Source organism: Sceloporus undulatus, chromosome 4, assembly GCF_019175285.1.
Source record: "Sceloporus undulatus isolate JIND9_A2432 ecotype Alabama chromosome 4, SceUnd_v1.1, whole genome shotgun sequence".
Lineage (NCBI taxonomy): Eukaryota > Metazoa > Chordata > Lepidosauria > Squamata > Phrynosomatidae > Sceloporus > Sceloporus undulatus.
The window spans coordinates 129,992,559-129,999,232 of record NC_056525.1 but is presented as its reverse complement, the minus strand read 5'-3'; positions in this window follow the sequence as shown (position 1 = coordinate 129,999,232).

The following is a 6,674-nucleotide window of genomic DNA, read 5'->3' as shown; positions in this document are numbered from 1 at the left end:
CCTCCTAAGTCCACCCTTCAACACTCCTTTTCTGTCGCTGTGGACAACATTTCTATTCAACCAGTCCAGCAAGCCCACAGTCTTGGTTTTATCTTTGATTCTTCTCTGTCGTGTATCCCTCAGATCCAGACCACAGCCAAGGCTTGTAGATTCTTTTTGTACAATATTGCCAAAAAACCCGACCATATCTCTCCGCCTCTACTGCCACTAAGTCCATGCCCTAGTAGTATCACGACTTGATTACTGTAACATCCTCCTGGCTGGGCTTCCTCTTTCTCACCTCCATCCTTTTATTTCTGTCCAGCATTCAGCCGCACGCATTATCACATTCACCCACCGCTCTGACCATATCTCTCCTTTGTTGACATCCCTTCACTGGCTCCCCCTCCCTTTCTGTATTCAGTATAAGCTCCTGCTGTCGACATTTAAAGCCCTCCATGGGTTGGCCTCTCCTTATTTATCAGACCTTCTTTCTCCTCACCTTCTCACTCAGGTCCTCCATTCTGGTAGTCTAGGTTGGCTGTCCTAGCCCAGGATTTCCTCTGCCCCATCTAGGATTCGCCCCTTTTCACTTGCTGCCCCTCACTCCTGGAACCTTCTTCCCCCGTGAGCAAGGGCCATCACTTCATTAACCAGCTTCAAAATGGAGTTGAAAACCATCCTGTTCAGAGAAGCGTTCCCAGGCATTGTGTGATTATCATTTGCTATTTGATGTTCTTTTTGTTGCCTGTTTTATTGAACCATTTCCTGTATTGCTATAATATATATATATATATATAGTTTTTATTTATATACCGCTATTCCAAAGATCATAGTGGTGAACAGCAAGTAAGCTAATTAGCAAGTAATATGTATTATCCTATTATTTCTTAGACTGTACGCCATAGGCAGGTTTACTCTTTTATATTTGTTTTTATGTATGGCCCTGTGCAAATCTACAGCACTATGTAAATAAATAAATAAATAAATAATAGTATAGTAATCTCGTGTCTCTGGAGCAGCAGATGGTTATCATATCACCTCTTCATTTTCTGTTATCTGGTCTAGACCTAATCAGCTACCTTATACAGTCGGCCCTTCTTATACATGGATTTTTTTATACACGGATTCAAGCACCCATTGCTTGAAAATGTTCAAAAAAGTATAAATTTCCATTTGATTTTCCATTTTTTATAATGGACACCATTTTGCTATGTCATTATATTTAATGCAACTTGAGCATCCACGGATTTTGTTATACACGGGGGATCTTGGAACCAGACTCCGGCGTATAACAAGGGTTCACTGTACAGCTTGGTTCTAAACATTTGATCATTTTGGTCACTCTCCTTTGGAATGCTCCAACTTGGCAAACTCTAGTGACCAAAGGTGTACCCAAAATCCAAGTAAACTCTGACCAAAGCAGGATAGAGTGGGATTACTGCTTGTCTCAATCTGAAAGCTATACTTCTGTTGATGCAGTCAAGAATTGCACTGGCTTTATTTTCATTTCTTTTGCCCTCCACATCACGCTGTGGACTTAGATCTTTTTTACATGTACTGTTATCAAGCCATATGTCACCCGTCTTGCATTTGGGCATTTCATTTTTTCATTCTTAAATATCGTACAGTGCGCCTGCTCCATACATGGGTGCATCATACGCAGCTTTCTGTTTATGTGGAAGTCGTGTGGTCATCAAATTAATGGCGTGCATAGCCGCCGTGAGCATGAGAATGGGGCTCCAGCTTAAACGGGATTTGCCTTACATGGGACCGGGGGGGGGGTCTGAGATCCCCCACGTAAGGCAAGGCTCCAATGTACATTACATATATCCCTAGTTCCATTTCATCATTTTGGTCCAGCTCTCCAATCTTGTCAAATCATTCTGTTCTAATCTGGTCCTCTGGGGGTATTAACTGTCAGGGATTTGAAGGGTTAAAACACAGCACACAGGGAAATGCTTGATGTGTGTGTGTTTGGCCATGAGCATTCAGCAGAAGGACAAGGCTGATCAGCACAGCTGATGCTCATTGGCTCAAGGACACTTTAGTGTCTAGGTGCATGTAGCCATGGATGATGAAACCATGTGTCTGGATTGTACAGGGGACACATGACATGGTTACACACAGGAACTCATTGGGTTTGGGAGACCACATGGTCTGGAGTCTATATAAACCCAGGGATTGCAAGTGATAGCTTGTGGGTTTATAGTAGGAGTTGGTTTGGTATGGTTTGGAGTTTTGGAGATCTGTATTTGTATTATAGCACTGTGAATAAAGAGCACTTCAGGGACTTTGCTTCTCTGGTAGTTTATCAGAAGAAGTCTTGCATCGCTTTGCTGAGTGTCCCCGGAGGTTCCTGCATTGCTTCAGTTCCTGGAAGACATCCAGTTGCTGTTATCCCAATTGACTTTGGAGTCACGCTTCAGCTTCTAAAATTGCTAGCTCTGCTACAACGGTCTGATTTAACCCCAGGACTCGTTTGAGTTGCTGACAGTTGTTATTGGACCCCAGCAGTTGCGCTGACATTAACTACCCTTGCTTATTTGATGCTATCTGTAAATTAGATAAAAAGGTTCTCTATTCCATCATCCAAGTCATGTTTAAAGCTGTTTAACAATACTGGGCCCAAGACAGAGACTTGTAGCAATCCACTATTCACTACTTTCCAGGCTGAAGAGGAACAATTGGTAAACATTCTCTGGGACCAGTCAACTGATTACTAATCCACCCAACAGTAGGACTGTCTAGAACAGTGGTCGTCAAACTGTGCTCTTTAAGGGATTTTGGACTTTATAGTGTCTCGGGGTTCCCAGGATAGCATGTTAAGAAGGGCTCCCAGAATCCCAGAATATTGGGCAACATGGAACTGAACTGAAGTCCAAAATCTCTTAAAGAGCAGTTTGGGGACTACTGGTCTAAAGCAAAGTTCATCAACTTGTCTGCAAAAGTATCATGGGGAAACTTTTCAAAAGCCTTACTAAAATCAAGATATACTACATCCACAAGACCCTGGATCTACCTGACTTAACACTCTCTATACAAAAAAAGATAAGATTAGTTTGGCATGTTTTTAAAACCCCATGCTGGCTTTTAGCCAGGCCTGCATTCCTTTCTAAATGCACACAGACTGTTTATCTGTTCTACATGTCCCAGTATTGATATCAAGCTGAATGGTTAGTTCTCTCCTCCTCCCGTTTTTTGAGGCTGGGGACTACACACATTACCGCACTATCCTCTTATAGTGCTGCTATTCCACTTTTACTGCTCTGTCTGTCTCCTGTTGCATTCTGGGGTTTGTAGTTCAGTTAGGCCTAAGAGCTCTTTGGCTAAGAATTGTATATGCCCCTGCCTAAAACTACAAATCCCAGAATGCAACAGACGGCAGCCAGAGCAGTTAAAGTGGAATAGCAGCACTATAAGAGTGCAGTGCGGTAATCTAGAAAGATAATTGACAGTCACTCAGAGATGACATCAGCTAGTTCCTTTAGTACTCTTGCATGCCATTTATCTGACTCTGGAGACTTGAATTCATTTAGAGTTGCTAGGCATTCCTTTACTACTTCTATGCCTATTTTTGGCTGCAGTCTCCCTGCTGGATCATTTGTTCTATTTTCACCAGGTGCAGCACTGTTTTCCTTTTGTGAGAAGACTGAGGCATAGAGGATGTTACATAGTTTTGCTGTCTTTGTGTTAACATTTCAGCATCTTCTTCATGCAGTAGCTCTCCCATTTTCATCACTGTGGATGAAATACATAACAATCTTTTTGCCTCTCCCACTTTGGAGACAATGCAATTGTCTGCAAAGGAAATGAGGAATGTATTGGACTTTACAGTCTTGGAAGAGTTTTACTTCCAACTAATACCAGTGTAATGTAATTCTCCCATTACTGGGAGAATTATATTCTCCCCAGCAGTCTATCAGCTCAATATTCCTCACAAGAAGAGGCACTGGTTGAAATACTTTAATTTGTCCTGCTGAAAAACTGGCAGGGTAACTCCCCTGCCACCAGGACAAACATGGGACAGGTCTGTATGACTTTCTAGTTAGGTTACTAATGCATTAGTTAATGAAATGTTAAGACTAATCAGTTTGCTCTATGTATAAAGTATGTTTTATTCATATACCTATATTTAGATATAATACCTATAATAACTATACGTACCTATATATGTAATAACTGAAAATTAATTTACAGTAGTTCCTTGTTTTTAGTTGTTGCTTATCAATTTAGTTAGAAATATTTACTGAGCTAGATATATTATAGATTAATTAGTGAAACCTTTCAATATAAAATGCATCACTTTTGTAGAGAATGTGTTCATGGAAACCAAGGCTATTAAGTAATCACCACTCATGTTTCTTTTTACTTTAACTGGATGCTTGTAATTGTGAATTGGCCATGCTTTTTAAATTCATGCTTTATTGGCTCTCAGTCAGTGGTGAGAATGGTAACACCCCTTACCTACATCCTCTGACCTCATGTTTTATCCCGTGTTTTCCCTAAGTGTACTGGTCTTGCAATCCCAAAACGGGCATGCAGTCCCATTGTGGTGCAAAAATGAACTCATGTGCTTATGTCATATACTGTACTCTATTTTGGGGGGATGGAATTGTAAGCATCCAGCATCCCCAATATATTCATCAATCCAGCTATAGTTTAATTAGATGCTAACATAAATGGAGACTGTTATGATGGCATACATAGCACCAGAATAGGTAGTGTGAATGTCACATAGACCCAGTCACATGGATTGATGTGGGAACAGAGGAGCTTGCTGAAAGAGTACTACCACACACATCTGTACTCTGCATTACAGATGGAAACCAAAAACCAAAAGATGAGTTCCGCCAGATTAAACAAGACAGAAATCCCTCTTTCATATCTAGTGTATTCCCAAACACACCTTTCTGTTCTCTCATTTCTGTGGCTCCAGCTCTTGTCTAGGTGTTGTAAAGTCCATGAAACACCATCAGTTAAAATCAAACTCCTCTCAAACTCCCAAATAAATAAACAGAAACCCTCTCCACTTTGGAGAACCTTATCAGGTTCTGTTGAGGGGCAATTAAGGTTTTGGTTTCCCATGGAACCTCTATGGATCGGGGCTGGTTTTAAGGATATAAATATCACCCCAAGATGTAATCTGTTTGCTGCAATCAACCCACTCCCCATGTATCGTGACAGTTGCCCATAGGCCTCAGTCTGAGTCCTTTTGTTTTGTTGTCGCCCACCTCCCCAAACACACAAGCCTTGTGGCTTGAGTCCTTCATACTTCCCGGCTTTCTGTGGACCATTTTCTTCAAGTCTGGTAGCAATTATCTTGTCCAGCCCTGAGACTCTGCTATCCCTTTCTTTTCTTTTTTTCTATTCTAGTTGTTTGAATGGTGTTCTCTTATACTTTTTATAATAAAAATTCATCCAGTGACCCATGCCTGGATTCTCTATCAGTGATTACCTGTATAGCTGGTGCTTAGTTTCTGCATATGTTATCCCACCTGAAGATAGACAGCAACTGTCAGATGAGGTTTGACAAGCCTCACAAGTTTAGAGTAATGTGGAGACACTTCATTCTGCCTGAAAAATCAAGACCAGGAGCAATTGTGGCAGAGACCACAAACCTATAAGATATAAAAAATCAAAAAGTTAAAGAACTTTAAGGAAACGATCATTACAGAATACAACACAAAGAACAGCCTCTGAGACTTCAAAGATCATCTAGAAAACAGATCTGTACTATTAAGCCTGCTTCCCTGGGAGCCTGAAGAACCCTGACAGGGAGAGGGAGGGATACAAAAGCCAAAAGGAAAGAGAAGCCCCAGTGGATGACAGAGGAAACCCTTCAAGCAGGACGAACAGGCAAGAAGCAGAAAGGGGTATTAATAGTGTCAGAACTGCAAACGCAACTGTTCAGTGCAAAGAAAAACACTCTAATAATTAGTGCAAAGCAAAACAAGAGAATAACCAGAAGAAGCAGAACAACAATAAAGGCAGAGCAAGAGACTTCTTCCACAAGAGCCGAGGAATCAACAGGAAACTGGAGTGGGGATGCTCTGCTCCCGCAGGGAGTGCGCTTCCATGGACCAAGCAGACAAGGTAAAACGACACTGGATGCAACACACTGAAGAAGCATGGAAGAGAGGCCGGAAGGGGACACATTCATCCACGGAAGGGCCGTCCTGAGGTGGGGCTCCAGGTTTAGAAAGGCAGAGACGCCAGGAACAAAGGGCAGCCCCAGAGACCGGCTGCCAGCGGGTTCTCAGTAAAATCTGTCGTTAAGAGGGAAGGGAAAAGGACAGCCCACGGATGGGAGACACTCAGAGCCGCTCCAGCCCCCGAGGGAGGAGGAGGAGGCGCCGGCACTGCTTCCAGCAGCCCCAGCCGGGCCTCCATCGGCCTCCATCCCCCGGGAGGAGACGCGACGGAGGCCCCCTCTCCCTCTCCCTCCGCGGGGCTCCTGAACAGCGTTGCCATTTCCCGGGGAACTCCCTGCAATCTGGGGATTTAATTCCTTTCTGGGGGTTTTGGTAAAACATTCTGGGCGATATCTTCAAGGCTTCTTGGCAACGCTGCTCCCGAAGCCCACGCCCCGCTTGAAGGGAGCCCACAGCCCCCAGCCCCCAGGGAGGGAGGGAGGGAGGGAGGTGCTTCTTCGGGCGGACCGCGAGGGGAAGGATTGCCAGGGGCGCCTCCGC